General features: G+C 43.3%; 1 long non-coding RNA gene across 1 annotated transcript; it reads right to left on the bottom strand.

The window, feature by feature from the left end:
- Positions 1-486: 486 nt before the first annotated feature.
- LOC123567296 (uncharacterized) lies at positions 487-1,407 on the bottom strand. Its single transcript, XR_006690221.3, has 2 exons — positions 948-1,407; positions 487-761 (listed from the first exon to the last, which is right to left on the bottom strand). It is a non-coding gene; the product is annotated as an uncharacterized lncRNA (long non-coding RNA).
- Positions 1,408-12,744: the final 11,337 nt, after the last annotated feature.

Here is a 12,744-nt window from a genome sequence, read left to right as displayed (position 1 = left end):
TTTTTTTTTTTTTGAGATGGAATCTCTCTCTGTTGCCCAGGCTAGAGTGCAGTGGCACAATCTCGGCTCACTGCAACCTCCACCTCCCGGGTTCAAACAATTCTCCTGCCTCAGCCTCCCAAGTAGCTGGGATTACAGGAGCGTGCCACCACGCCCAGCTAACTTTTTAGTACAGAGGGCGTTTCACCATGTTGGCCAGGCTGGTCTCGAACTCCTAGCCTCCAGTGATCCACCTGCCTCAGCCTCTCAAAGTGCTGGGATTACAGTTGTGAGCCACGGTGCCTGGCCTACTTACTCTCTTATTCTAAGAGTCAGACAACAAAGTATACTCTGTGAAGAATCATTTCCCTCCTCCATCTCTGCTACCCTATTTCATCCCTTTTTTTTCCACCTATCCCCTGTAGGTAAACAATTTTATTAATGTCTGGTTTATCCTTCCTGTATGTCCTTTGCACAAATAAGCAGACACATGTATATTTTATTACATCCTTTATTACATAAAATGACACACGCTTTATTTGTTTGCTAGAGCTGCCGAAGCAAAATACTACAAACTGGGTTGGTTAAACACAAAAATGTTAAACAACAGAAATGTATTGTCCCACATTCTGACAGTTGGAAGCTCAAGGTCAAGTTACTGACAGGTGTGGTTTCTTCTGAGGCCTCTCTTTGACTTGCAGATGTTTGCCTTCTATGTCCTCACACGGTCTCTCCTCTGTGCACATGCTGTTGATATCTCTCTGTTCAAATTTCCTCTTAGGCTAGAATTACAGAGAAAGAAGATTAAAAACAAAAAAATAAATTTTTTCTTCTTGTAAGGACACCAGTCAGATTGAATTACAACCCATCTTAACGGCCTCGTTTTAATTTAATCACCTTTGTAAACCCTGCATCTCCAAATAAGAGTCACATTCTAAGGTGGTGGGTGTTAGGACTTCAATATATACCTTTTGGCAGTAGGGACAAAATTTAGGCTATGACACGTGCTATATAGACACTCTTTTGCACTTGGCTTTCATGGAAATTGTGTCCAGAATTAGTGCGTTCTCGGTGTAACTTCAAGATGAAGCCCTGGACCCTCGCAGTGTTATAGTTCTTAAAGATGGTATGTCCGGAGATTGCTCCTTCAGACATTCAGACGTGTCTGGAATGTCTTCCTTCTGGCAGGTTCGTGGTCTCGCTGTCAGAAGTGAAGTTGCAGACCTTCGTAGTTAGTGTTACACCTCTTAAAGACAGCACGTCTGGACTTATTCATTCTTCCCTGTGGGCTCGTGGGCTCGCTGGCTTTACAAGTGAAGCTGCAGACCTTAGCAGTGAGTGTTACAGCTTTTTCAATCAGCAAGATTTATTGCAAAGAGAGACACAACAAATCTTACACCCTTTCTAACGTGACCCAATTGGGTCCCTGCTGGTTGCTTTGGGCAGCCTGCTTTTATTCCCTCATCTGGCCCCACCCACATCCTGCTGATTGGTCCATTTTACAGAGAGCTGATTGGTCTATTTTACAGAGAGCTGATTGGTCCATTTTACAGAGAGCTGGTTAGTCTATTTTACAGAGAGCTGATTGGTCCATTTTACAATCCCTGAGCTAGACACAGAGTGCTGGTAGATGCATTTACAATCCTCTAGCTAGACATAAAAGTTCTCCAAGTCCCCACTAGGTTAGCTAGATACAGAGTACTGATTGGTGTATTTACAAACCCTGAGCTAGACACAGAGTGCAGATTGGTGCATTTATAATCCTTTAGCTAGACACAGAGTGCTAGACAGAAAAGTTCTCCAAGTCCCCACTAGCTTAGCTAGATACAGAGTACTGATTGGTGTATTTACAAACCTTGAGCTAGACACAGAGTGATGATTGGTGTATTTACAATCCCTTAGCTAGACATGAAAGTTCTCCATAAAAGTTCTCCAAGTCCCCACTAGACTCAAGAGCCCAGCTGGCTTCACCTAGTGGATCCCGCACTGGGTCTGTGGGTGGAGCTGCCTGCCAGTCCTGCGCCGCTGTGCACCCATACTCCTCAGCCCCTGGGCAGTTGATGGGACCCAGTGCCATGGAGGAGGGGGTGGCACTCGTTGGGGAGGCTCAGGCCATGTGGGAGCCCACTGTGGAGTGGGGACTCAGACAAGGTGGGCTGTAGGTCCCAAGCCCTGCCCAGCGGGGAGGCAGCTGAGACCCGGCAAGAATTCAAGCGTGGTGCATGCGGGCCTGCAGTGCTGGGGGACCCGATGCAACCTCCGCAGCTGCTGGCCCGGGTGCTAAGTGCCTCACTGCCCTGGGCCGGTGGAGCTGGCCAGCAGCTCTGAGTGTGGGGCCCTCTAAGCCCGCACCGGCGCCCACCGGAACTTGCAATGGCCTGTGGGTGCCTCCTGCCTGCGCCTCTCCCTCCACACATTCCCGCAAGCAGAGGGAGCCGGCTCTGGCCTCGGCCAGCCCAGAGAGGGGCTCCCACAGTGGAGTGGCAGGCTGAAGGGCTCCTCAAGCGCTGCCAGTGTGGATGCTGAGGCCGAGGAGGCACCGAGAGTGAGGGCTGCTAGCACATTATCACCTCTCAAAATCACTCCATATCAGTTAATAGAGATCATCCTGATACTATTTTACAGTTGCATAGTACCCTATTGTGTGGCTGTTCCTTGGTTTATGCACCCACTGTCCTGTGCATAGGTATTTAGGTTGTTTCTCATATTTTACAAATGCAAACAATGCTGCAATGAATAATTGTGTGCATATGTATTTTCATATTGTTGGAGATTCTTAGATGTAGGATTTCTGGGTCACAAGGGAAGTGCCTCAGGATAGGCAAATTCACAGAGAGAAAATGGATTAGTGGTTGCATGGTGGTAGGGCAGGAATGGGAAATGACTACTGATGTGTATAAGATTTCTTTCGGGCGTGTTAAAAATGTTAACATTAGACTATGGTGATGCTTGCACAACTTGGGTGAATATACTAAAAACCACCGAACTGTACATTTTAAATGGGTGACATTTATGTTATATGAAACGTATTTCAATAAAGCTATAAAAAATGCAAAGTGACCAGCCTGGCCAACATAGTGAAACCCCATCTCTACTAAAAATACAAAAAATTGGCCGGGCGTGGTGGCTCAAGCCTGTAATCCCAGCACTTTGGGAGGCCGAGACGGGCAGATCACGAGGTCAGGAGATCGAGACCATCCTGGCTAACACGGTGAAACCCCGTCTCTACTAAAAAATACAAAAAAAACTAGCAGGGCGAGGTGGTGGGCGCCTGTAGTCCCAGTTACTCGGGAGGCTGAGGCAGGAGAATGGTGTGAACCCGGGAGGTGGAGCTTGCAGTGAGCCGAGATCCGGCCACTGCACTCCAGCCTAGGTGACAGAGTGAGACTCTGTCTAAAAAAAAAAAAAAAAAAAAAAATACAAAAAATTTAGCCAGGTATGGTGGTGGGCACCTGTAATCCCAGCTACTTGGGAGGTTGGGGCAAGGAGAATTGCTTGAACCTGGGAGGTGCAGGTTGAAGTGAGCTGAGTTCGTGCCCCTGCACTCCAGTCCAGGCAACAGAGTGAGACCCTGTCTCTATAAATAAATAAATATTTTTTTGTGGATTCCTGGGGATTTTATATGTAGACAATCATGGCATCTGCAAATAGAAACAGTTTTATGTCTTCCTTTCAGATCTCTATACCTTTATTTCCTTTTCTTATGTTATTATACTGGCTAGAACTTCTAGCACAATGTTGAATAAAAATGGTGAGAGAGACATTCTTGCCTTGTTCCTTATCTTGGGGAAAAGCTTTTAGTGGTTACCCTAGGTATTTTATTACATATACACAACTTATCACAGTCTACTGATGTTATTTTACCAGTTCTAGTGAAGTGTAGAAACTATATCTCTCTTTACATCCATTCACCATCCTCTGCTTATAGTAGTTGTTTGCGATATATGAGCAAAAAGAAAATGCAGGGAATTCATCAGAGTCATTCTTCAGGTCCTGAGGTCCCTAATCAGTCTGCCTTTTTCTCTCCATCTTTCAGAACCTTCTTGTATCTGCTTTATATATACAGTTCACTGTTTTTTTGTTTTAGTGGAAGAAACAGAGAAAAGTACATCTACTACATCTTCCTGGAATTAGATGTCCTCAAATATTGTGTTTTTCAATCCTTGAATTTAAATCTCCTTTATTATATTGTGTCTTCCTTTAAGTCCTTGAACATATTTATAAAGGCTTATTCAAAGCTTTTGTCTATTCATTCCATCATCTTGGAAATTATGGGCCTATTTCTATTGGTAAGTTTTTCTCCTGGTTATGGTTAAATTTTCCTGCTTTGTTTTCCATCTAGTAACTTTTTAATGTACGTTGGACATTATGGATGCCATGTTGTTAAGTGTCTAGATTTTGTTGTCTTCCTTAATAAAGTGTTCAGTTTTGTTTAAGCAAGTCATTATTTTTTTAAGCAGGGAGTTAATTTACTTGAGGATCAATTTGATCCCTTTGAGGCATGTTTTTACATTTTGTTAGAGAGACTCTAGAACAACCTAAATACTAGTACATTTCATAAGACAAAATCTTTCTGGGGTCTCTACTGAATGCCCAGGGTGTTCAACAGAGTCTGTTCACTCTGATCTGTGGGAATTTAAACATCTCTCTGCCCAATTTAATCTCTGATAGTTGTTTGTTCCTTAGTAGTTGTTCTTTGCTCAGTCTCGTGGAATCTCACCAATGCATGTGCAGCTTAGTAGTTGGCCAAAGACTTAAGGGGAACCCTATGCAAATTTCTGGTGCACCTTCTCTGAATGGATCCCTTTTGTATGGTACTCTACCCTGTTGGGAGAAAAGCCTGGTGTTGAGAGAGAAGCTGAAACAGGGCTCTTTGCTTCCAGCACTCCTGTTATCTCAAGCAGCCATATGTTTCTCATTCACTTGATACACCCCCACATCCTCACGACCTGTTTGTTTGTTTGTTTGAGCACCAACAAATAGCAAGGGCTCCCAGAGCTCCGGGCCTTCACAGCCTCCACACTCACAATGGCCCCTTGGTCCCACTTTCTCTCTCAAACTGTCTTTTTGTCATTCCTTTGACTCCGCTGGACTTCGTCACCCCCACGACCTGGTGTTGGGTCTGATCATTGCAACACTACCCCACAAACCCTGTATAACTTTGAGTTCCAATCTCTGTGTTCTCAGTTTGGTGAGATTGCTAAATTCTATTTGGTCCCTTTCTCTGTCCTGTAACTGGAAATTACCTCCAGACAGAAGGAAAGAGCAATCATAATGTTCCCTTCTTTCAGGGATCATAGTAATGTACTGTCTGTGTACATCAGAAGATATTTATTTCATATATTTTGTCCATTTTTAGAATCGTGTGTGTGTGTGTGTGTGTGTGTGTGTGTGTGTCAAGGGCTAATCAAATACTAGTTTCTTCTTTATGTCCACAGAGGAAATCCTGTTTTGTGTTCTGAAAAGATAACTTTGGCTACTGGAGAATGGACTGGAGAAGGGCAAGAATAGAAGCAGGGAGAACTGTTAGGAGTCTATTCCAGTAGTCCAAGAAAGAAATAATGGTGGCTTTTGGATTACTTTGGAAATGGAGATAGGTGGATGAATGAGCTAATGCTTATTAGTTAGAAAATTCCCATATGCTTTAAACAAATGTTTTGAATAATTTATTTGAAATAAGAATAATGTATTATTTTCCTTTCTCTTTTTCCAAGTTCTCTGTTTTCTGTTTGCCCCTACACATTCCCAGTGTGGGAGACAAAGATAATTATTCTCATTTTTCAGATGAATAAACTAATACTTGAATGGTAGGATCACTTGCCAAGTTGTTTCAAAGAAATGATATTGGATTTCAGGTTCCTAGACTGCTAAGAGTTCCATAAGTGCTGCTTTCGAATTGGCTGAAACTATCATGCCGAATGACCTGGAGCCTTTAAAGTCTTTGGAAGCTTCTGCTTTTTGAAAATACAAGGTCTTCCTTCAAGATGTCTTTGTGTTGGAACTGAGTACTCCTTTCATATCTAAGATAATTGGGCTATTATCCACTGAAGGATTAAACTTATTTTATTTTGATGAGACCTTTCTTCAAATGACTTACAGTAGGTTCTGGGAAAATGAATCATTCCCCCTAAAGCATGATGCTTCAGTAGTACAGTGCCTGCAGCTCCACAGACTAGAGTTTAATTATTAAAATGATTTAAAAGTTCATTATAATGACCTTACAATTTCAAACTCTAAGTTTTCCTTCCTGTTTGTCATGGTCCTCTTGTAATTCAATGAATAATATTATTATTATTTTTTTCTTTAGAGATGGGGTCTTGCTCTGTTGTCCAGTCTGGAGTGCATCATGCCCAGCTAATTTATTTTTTAAATTTTGTGTAGAGATGGAGGTCTTGCTTTGCTGCCCAGGCTGGTCTCAAACTCTTGGGCTCAAGCAATCCTCCCGCCTTGGCCCTCCCAAAGTGCTGGGATTACAGATGTGAGCTGCAATCCTGGCTCAATGAGTAATATTCTTTTTTTTTTTTTTTTGAGATGGAGTCTCGCTCTGTCACCCAGGCTGGAGTGCAGTGGCCGGATCTCAGCTCACTGCAAGCTCCGCCTCCCAGGTTCACGCCATTCTCCTGCCTCAGCCTCCCGAGTAGCTGGGACTACAGGCGCCTGCCACCTTGCCCGGCTAAGTTTTTGTATTTTTAGTAGAGAAGGGGTTTCACTATGTTACCCAGGATGGTCTCGATCTCCTGACCTCGTGATCCGCCCGTCTCGGCCTCCCAAAGTGCTGGGATTACAGGCTTGAGCCACCGCGCCCGGCCCAATGAATAATATTCTTTTGATCATTGTTTTATATTAATTCCCCCATGTAATAAAGAGTCAAGACATGCTGTAGGCAAAATTGTAGAGCTGATGAATTATTTTCCAATTTAACTTCATTTTTTTGGCCAGGTGCAGTGACTTATGCCTGTAATCCCAGTACTTTGGGAGGCTGAGGCAGGAGGATCGCTTGAGGTCAGGAGTTTGAGACTAGCCTTGGCAACACAGGGAGACCCCATCTCTTAAACAACAACCACCAAAAAAGCTGGGCATGGTGGCACACACCCATCGTCCCAACTACTCCAGAGGCTGAAGCAGGAGAATCCCTTGTGCCCAGGAGTTCAAGGATGCAGTGAGATATAATGCTACCATTGTACTCCAGCCTGGGTGACACAGCAAGACTGTCTCTAAAAAATAAAAATAAAAAGTAGACTGGGTGCAGTGGCTCACACCTGTAATCCTTGTACTTGGGGACACCAAGGTAGGTGGATCACCTGAGGTCAGGAGTTCAAGACTAGCCTGGGCAACATAATGAAACCCCATCTCTACTAAAAATGCAAAACATTAGCTGTGCGTGGTAGCCTGCACCTGTAATCCCAGCTACTCAGGAGGCTGAGACAGGAGAATCGCTTGAACCCGGGAGGTGGAGTTTGTAGTGAGCCAAGATCGCACCACTGCACTCCAGCCTGGGTGACAGAGTGAGATTCCGTCAAATAAATAAATAAATACTTTTTTTTTTTTTTTTTTTGAGACGGAGTCATGCTCTGTCGCCCAGGCTGGAGTGCAGTGGCCAGATCTCAGCTCACTGCAAGCTCCGCCTCCCGGGTTCACGCCATTCTCCTGCCTCAGCCTCCCAAGTAGCTGGGACTACAGGCGCCCACCACTTCGCCCGGCTAGTTTTTTGTATTTTTTTAGTAGAGACGGGGTTTCACCGTGTTAGCCAGGATGGTCTTGATCTCCTGACCTCGTGATCCACCTGTCTCGGCCTCCCAAAGTGCTGGGATTACAGGCTTGAGCCACCGTGCCTGGCCATATTTTTTTAAAAAGTAAAAAAAAAAATCTTCATTTTTTTGCCCCCACTCTATTCTCTTGCTGTGGCTGTTTTCCTTTCACTTATGGAGAACCAAAATATTATGTGATAAAAAAGACTGTAGCATAGCACAGTCATCAGATCTGGGCTTCAAACCTGCCTGTCTTTCTGGAAAGGTCTTGGGACTTTGAGTAAAGTTCTTGGGGAGCCATAACAACAGTACTTATGTCAGTGCTGTTATGACAGAAGAGGTAATATATGTAAAGTGTTTAGCGCATCACCTTGTTCACTTGTTTCTTCTTTCGTTTGATGAACATGGATGGATGTGTAATTAGAATTGTTCTCAGCAATGTCAGTGGGATGGATGAGCGGTGGAGAAGTATGACACATGATTTTTTTAGGGACTTGTTTTATTCACATTAAGTTCTAGGTTAAATCGTACTTATTGCTTCTTTCTCCCACAACTAAAAGGACATAGTTCTTTCTCTCATTTATAAAACTGCTAACAATGTTTCTGGCCAGGACAGGCTGTTGTGCACATAAGAGAAAGTTGTTAGGCAGCCCTTTTTTGTGTTCTCTCAGGGTACGTATCAAACAGAACACAACTGATTTCTTGACTGTCTTTCTTAGGAGAAAGTAAGCTCCTCAAGGGCGAGAACTACAACTGGCTTATCTTTGAATCTCAAATTCCCAGCAGAGTGTTTGCTACATATTTCACATTCAAGAAATATTTATTTATTTATTTATTATTTTCATTTATTTATTTTTTGAGACAGTCTTTCTCTGTCGCCCAGGCTGGAGTGCAGTGGCGTGATCTCAGCTCACTGCAGGCTCCTCCTCCCAGGTTCACGCCATTCTCCTGCCTCAGCCTCCCAAGTAGCTGGGACTACAGGCACCCGCCACCTCGCCTGGCTAATTTTTTGTATTTTTTTTTTTTTTTAGTAGAGATGGGGTTTCACCGTGTTAGCCAGGATGGTCTGGATATCCTGATCTCGTGATCTGCCTGTCTCAGCCTCCCAAAGTGCTGAGATTACAGGCGTGAGCCACTGTGCCCAGCCAAGAAATATTTACTGAATATGTGAATAATAATATAATAATTGAAGTAATCTCCTGTGTGTGTTCTGCTTACCATCTCCCCCAGTCTATATACATGAATCTGATCACTCAACAATTCAACTATTATTGACAGCCTACTAGATGAAAAGCTATATATGCAATGGACTGGAGGATACAGGGATGAAGAAGGCATGCTCCCACCCTCAAGAAAGTGACATCAATTATTTAAGTTCAAGGATTATATTCTTCCTCTCATCAAAATTTTCAGTGGCTCCCTGTTGCTCGGAGAATAAAATCCAAACTCTTTAGTACGAAATTCAAGGCCTTTTTTCAGACTGGCCTTAGCTCTTCCTCCTATATTATCTGTTACTCCTTGCTACACAAATGGTAGTAGCTTTAATTTCTGTCTACTCAGTATCCTTCCTAACAGATCCTCCCTTTCAGGCTGTGGTGACTGAGAGGTGGGATCCTTCTTTCTTGAGATCTGATTCTCTGAATGAAAACATTCTTCCTTTTGCTTAAAAGAGCTCAAACATTAGCTGGATGTGGTGACATGTGCCTGTAGTCTCAGCTACTTGGGAGGCTGAGGCAAGAGATTCACTTGAACCTGGGAGGTGGAGGCTGCAGTGAGCCGACATTGTGACACCACATTCCATCCTGGGTGACAAAGTGAGACCCTACCTTAAAAAACAAAACAACAACAAAAAAACCTCAAATAGTCACTTATTGACACACAAATCCTCCTGTTTAACCGACTGGTTTCCTTATTGCTTCCTGCATATAGCTGCTATTTCAGCTAGTACCTTTATTCAGTTCCTCCTTTGGGAGGTCCTCTTCTCTCTTTTTTTGCTTTTTTGCTTTTTGTCTTTTTTTTTTTTTTTTTGAGACCAGATCTCACTCTGTCACCCAGCCTGGAGTGCAGTGGCACAATCATGGCTCACTGTAGCCTATCCCCCGGGCTCAAGTGATCATCCCACCTTAGCCTTGGGAGTAGCTGGGACCACAGGCATGCACCACCATGCCCAGCTAATTTTTTTTGTTGTTTTTGTTGTTTTGTTTCTAAAGACAGGGTCTCCCTATGTTGCCCAGGCTGGTCTTGAGTTCCTGGCCTCAAGTAATCCACTTGCCTTGGCCTCTCAAAGTGCTGGGATTACAGGCGTGAGCCATGGCACCTGGCCTGCAAAGCCCTCTTTTAAGATCTCCACATATTTTTGTCCTATGAGTCCTTCCAGGCCAAGCTCAAATCCTGCTTGCTTCCCAAAGCCTTTCCCTCCATCCTTTTCCCAGCATTATTATAGCTTACTATGCTGAAATCCCTTTCTTTTGTCAGCTGGGATATGCTGCCTATTTTGTTATTTTTCTTTTCATACATAGATCCCTTTTCTCTGTATGATTCCCATTTTAGTATATGTACTGCCAAAGCAAGCACCCTTTTTCTCATTGTAGAACGAGGGTTCTCAAAGTATTGTCCAGGGATCCTTGAGGGGTCCTTGAGGAGCTTTCAGTGGGTACATGAGGTCAAAACTATTTTCTACATGATACTAAGACAGTAGTTGCCTTTTTCACTCTGTTCCTCTCACAAGTGGAATTTTCTAGATAATATATGGCATATGATATCACAACAAGTTTTGTTTTTTGTTTTTTGTTTGTTTGTTTTTTGCTTTTTTTAGACAGAGTCTTGCTGTGTCACGCAGGCTGGAGTGCAATGGCGCCATCTCAGCTCCCTGCAACCTCCGCCTCCCGGGTTCCCAAAGTGTTGGGATTACAGGTGTGAGCCACTGTGCCCAGCCTCATATCACAACAAATTAAATGCAGAAGCAGACATGATAATCCAGTTGTCTTACTAAGCCATACATTGAAGAGATTCACAGAAATCTAAAACAATACCAATCTTTTCACTACTTTTTTGTTTTAGAAAACACAGTTTTCAGGGCTAGGCGTGGTGGCTCATGCCTGTAATCCCAGCTCTATGGGAGGCTGAGGCAGGTGGATCACAAGGTCAGGAGATCGAGACCATCCTGGCCAAATGGTGAAATCTCGTCTCTACTAAAAATACAAAAATTGCTGGGTGTGGTGGTGTGCACCTGTAGTCCCAGCTACTCAGGAGGCTGAGGCAGGATAATTGCTTGAACCTGGGAGGCGGAGGTTGCAGTGAGCCGAGATCATACCACTGTACTCCAGCCTGGGTGACAGAGCAAGACTCCATCTTGAGGGGAAAAAAAAGTAAAAAAGAAAAAAGAAAGATCCCAATAAACATTAATTTATTATGAAAATGTGGGAATCTGGGGACACAAATGTCAATAAATGAAAGGTGTTTTTTTTATGGGGAATATTTTATAATCATTGAGGCAGGAAAATAGGGTCTGGAGGCAGGGAACCTAAGGCCAATTCCCACTTCAGCTAGGACAGGAAATATCCTCTCCATAGGGCATAGGCCAAGTAAATAACTTTGTAACTCTACTTCATCCTCTCTATTTGCATAGGGCCTACCTGAAATAACCAATAGAATCCTCTAGAGGGTATTTAAACTCCCCAAAATTCTGTAATGGGGCCCTTGAGCCCCTACGCTCAGGCTCCTCCCACACTGTGGAGTGTTCTTTCATTTTCAATAAATCCCTTCATTCCTTCCTTGCTTTGTTTGTGCGTTTTGTCCAATTCTTTATTCAAGATGCCAAGAATCTAGACACCCTCCACCAGGGACAATCATCTTAAATGTTACATTTTTTTTCCCCTAGGTACAACTCCCGTAGGTATAACAATCTTACCTGTTTCTTCTGCTGAGTGTTCATGTGTGAAACAGAAAATGAGTAAAAGGAACACTTTACTGAACCTGAGGGTGCTCATGGACTGTCAATATAGGGGAGAAGACATTGCTCAGAAAAATGTAAACCCTGCAAAAAGTTTGCTGGGAATGTTAATTTGCAAGTGCCCCCACCATAGAATGAGAGAGCTTTAGTGAGGAGGGAAAACAGCATCATGTAAAGCACCCAAGATTAAGGAGAAACAGCTGCAAGGCACAAACTATTTGATTTTAATTATGTGGAAGATAATTGGCCCAATTGTTTGTCAAAGAGTTGGAAACAAAAGCATACCAGGGAAAAACAAACAATGATGCAAGAACTGCTGAAGCAGGGACAATGAGATTAATTTCAACCTAAATTATCCCTTAAGCCACAGTCTCTGCAAACTAGGAAAATATTTTTTTTCTTTTCTTTTTTTTTTTTTTTTCAGGCTGGAATGCAGTGGCGAGGTTTTGGCTCACTGCAACTTCCGCCTCCTGGGTTCAAGCGATTCTCTTGCCTCAACCTTCCAAGTAGCTGGGATTATAGGCATGTGCCACCATACCCAGCAAATTTTTGTATTTTTAGTAGAGATGGGGTTTCACCATGTTGGCCAGGCTGGTCTTGAACTCTTGACCTTGATCTGCCCACCTTGGCCTCCCAAAGTGCTGGGATTACAGGTGTGAACCACCGCACCCAGCCCGGAAAATATTTCAATTAAAGTTTTCTAAACCTGCTTTGGAGCTTTAAGAAGTTGTAAATATGTCAGATTCTGAAAAATGATCTCCAATAAAACTTCAGTTCTCTTCCTTATTAGAGGATTTTATATTGTACTGTCGTTTGATCAAACCCTCTATGAAGGCTTTGTGAGTTATAAGGTCTCTGTGACAGCTACTCAACTCTACTTGTCCAAAAGCTGCAATAAAGGTTTGCAAACAAGAGGGCATGACTTGCTCCAATAATACTTTATTTACAGAAAAAGGGGGTGGGCCAGATTTGGCCGGCTTGCTGTCGTAGTTTACCAACCCCTAGTCTATCTGATCAAACCCAAATGTTCGCTCTGGCACCTCAGCAGAACATTTCCATCATTTG

The sequence above is a fragment of the Macaca fascicularis genome, chromosome 10 (genome assembly GCF_037993035.2).
Source record: "Macaca fascicularis isolate 582-1 chromosome 10, T2T-MFA8v1.1".
Lineage (NCBI taxonomy): Eukaryota > Metazoa > Chordata > Mammalia > Primates > Cercopithecidae > Macaca > Macaca fascicularis.
This window is presented reverse-complemented; position numbering and strand designations above follow the sequence as displayed.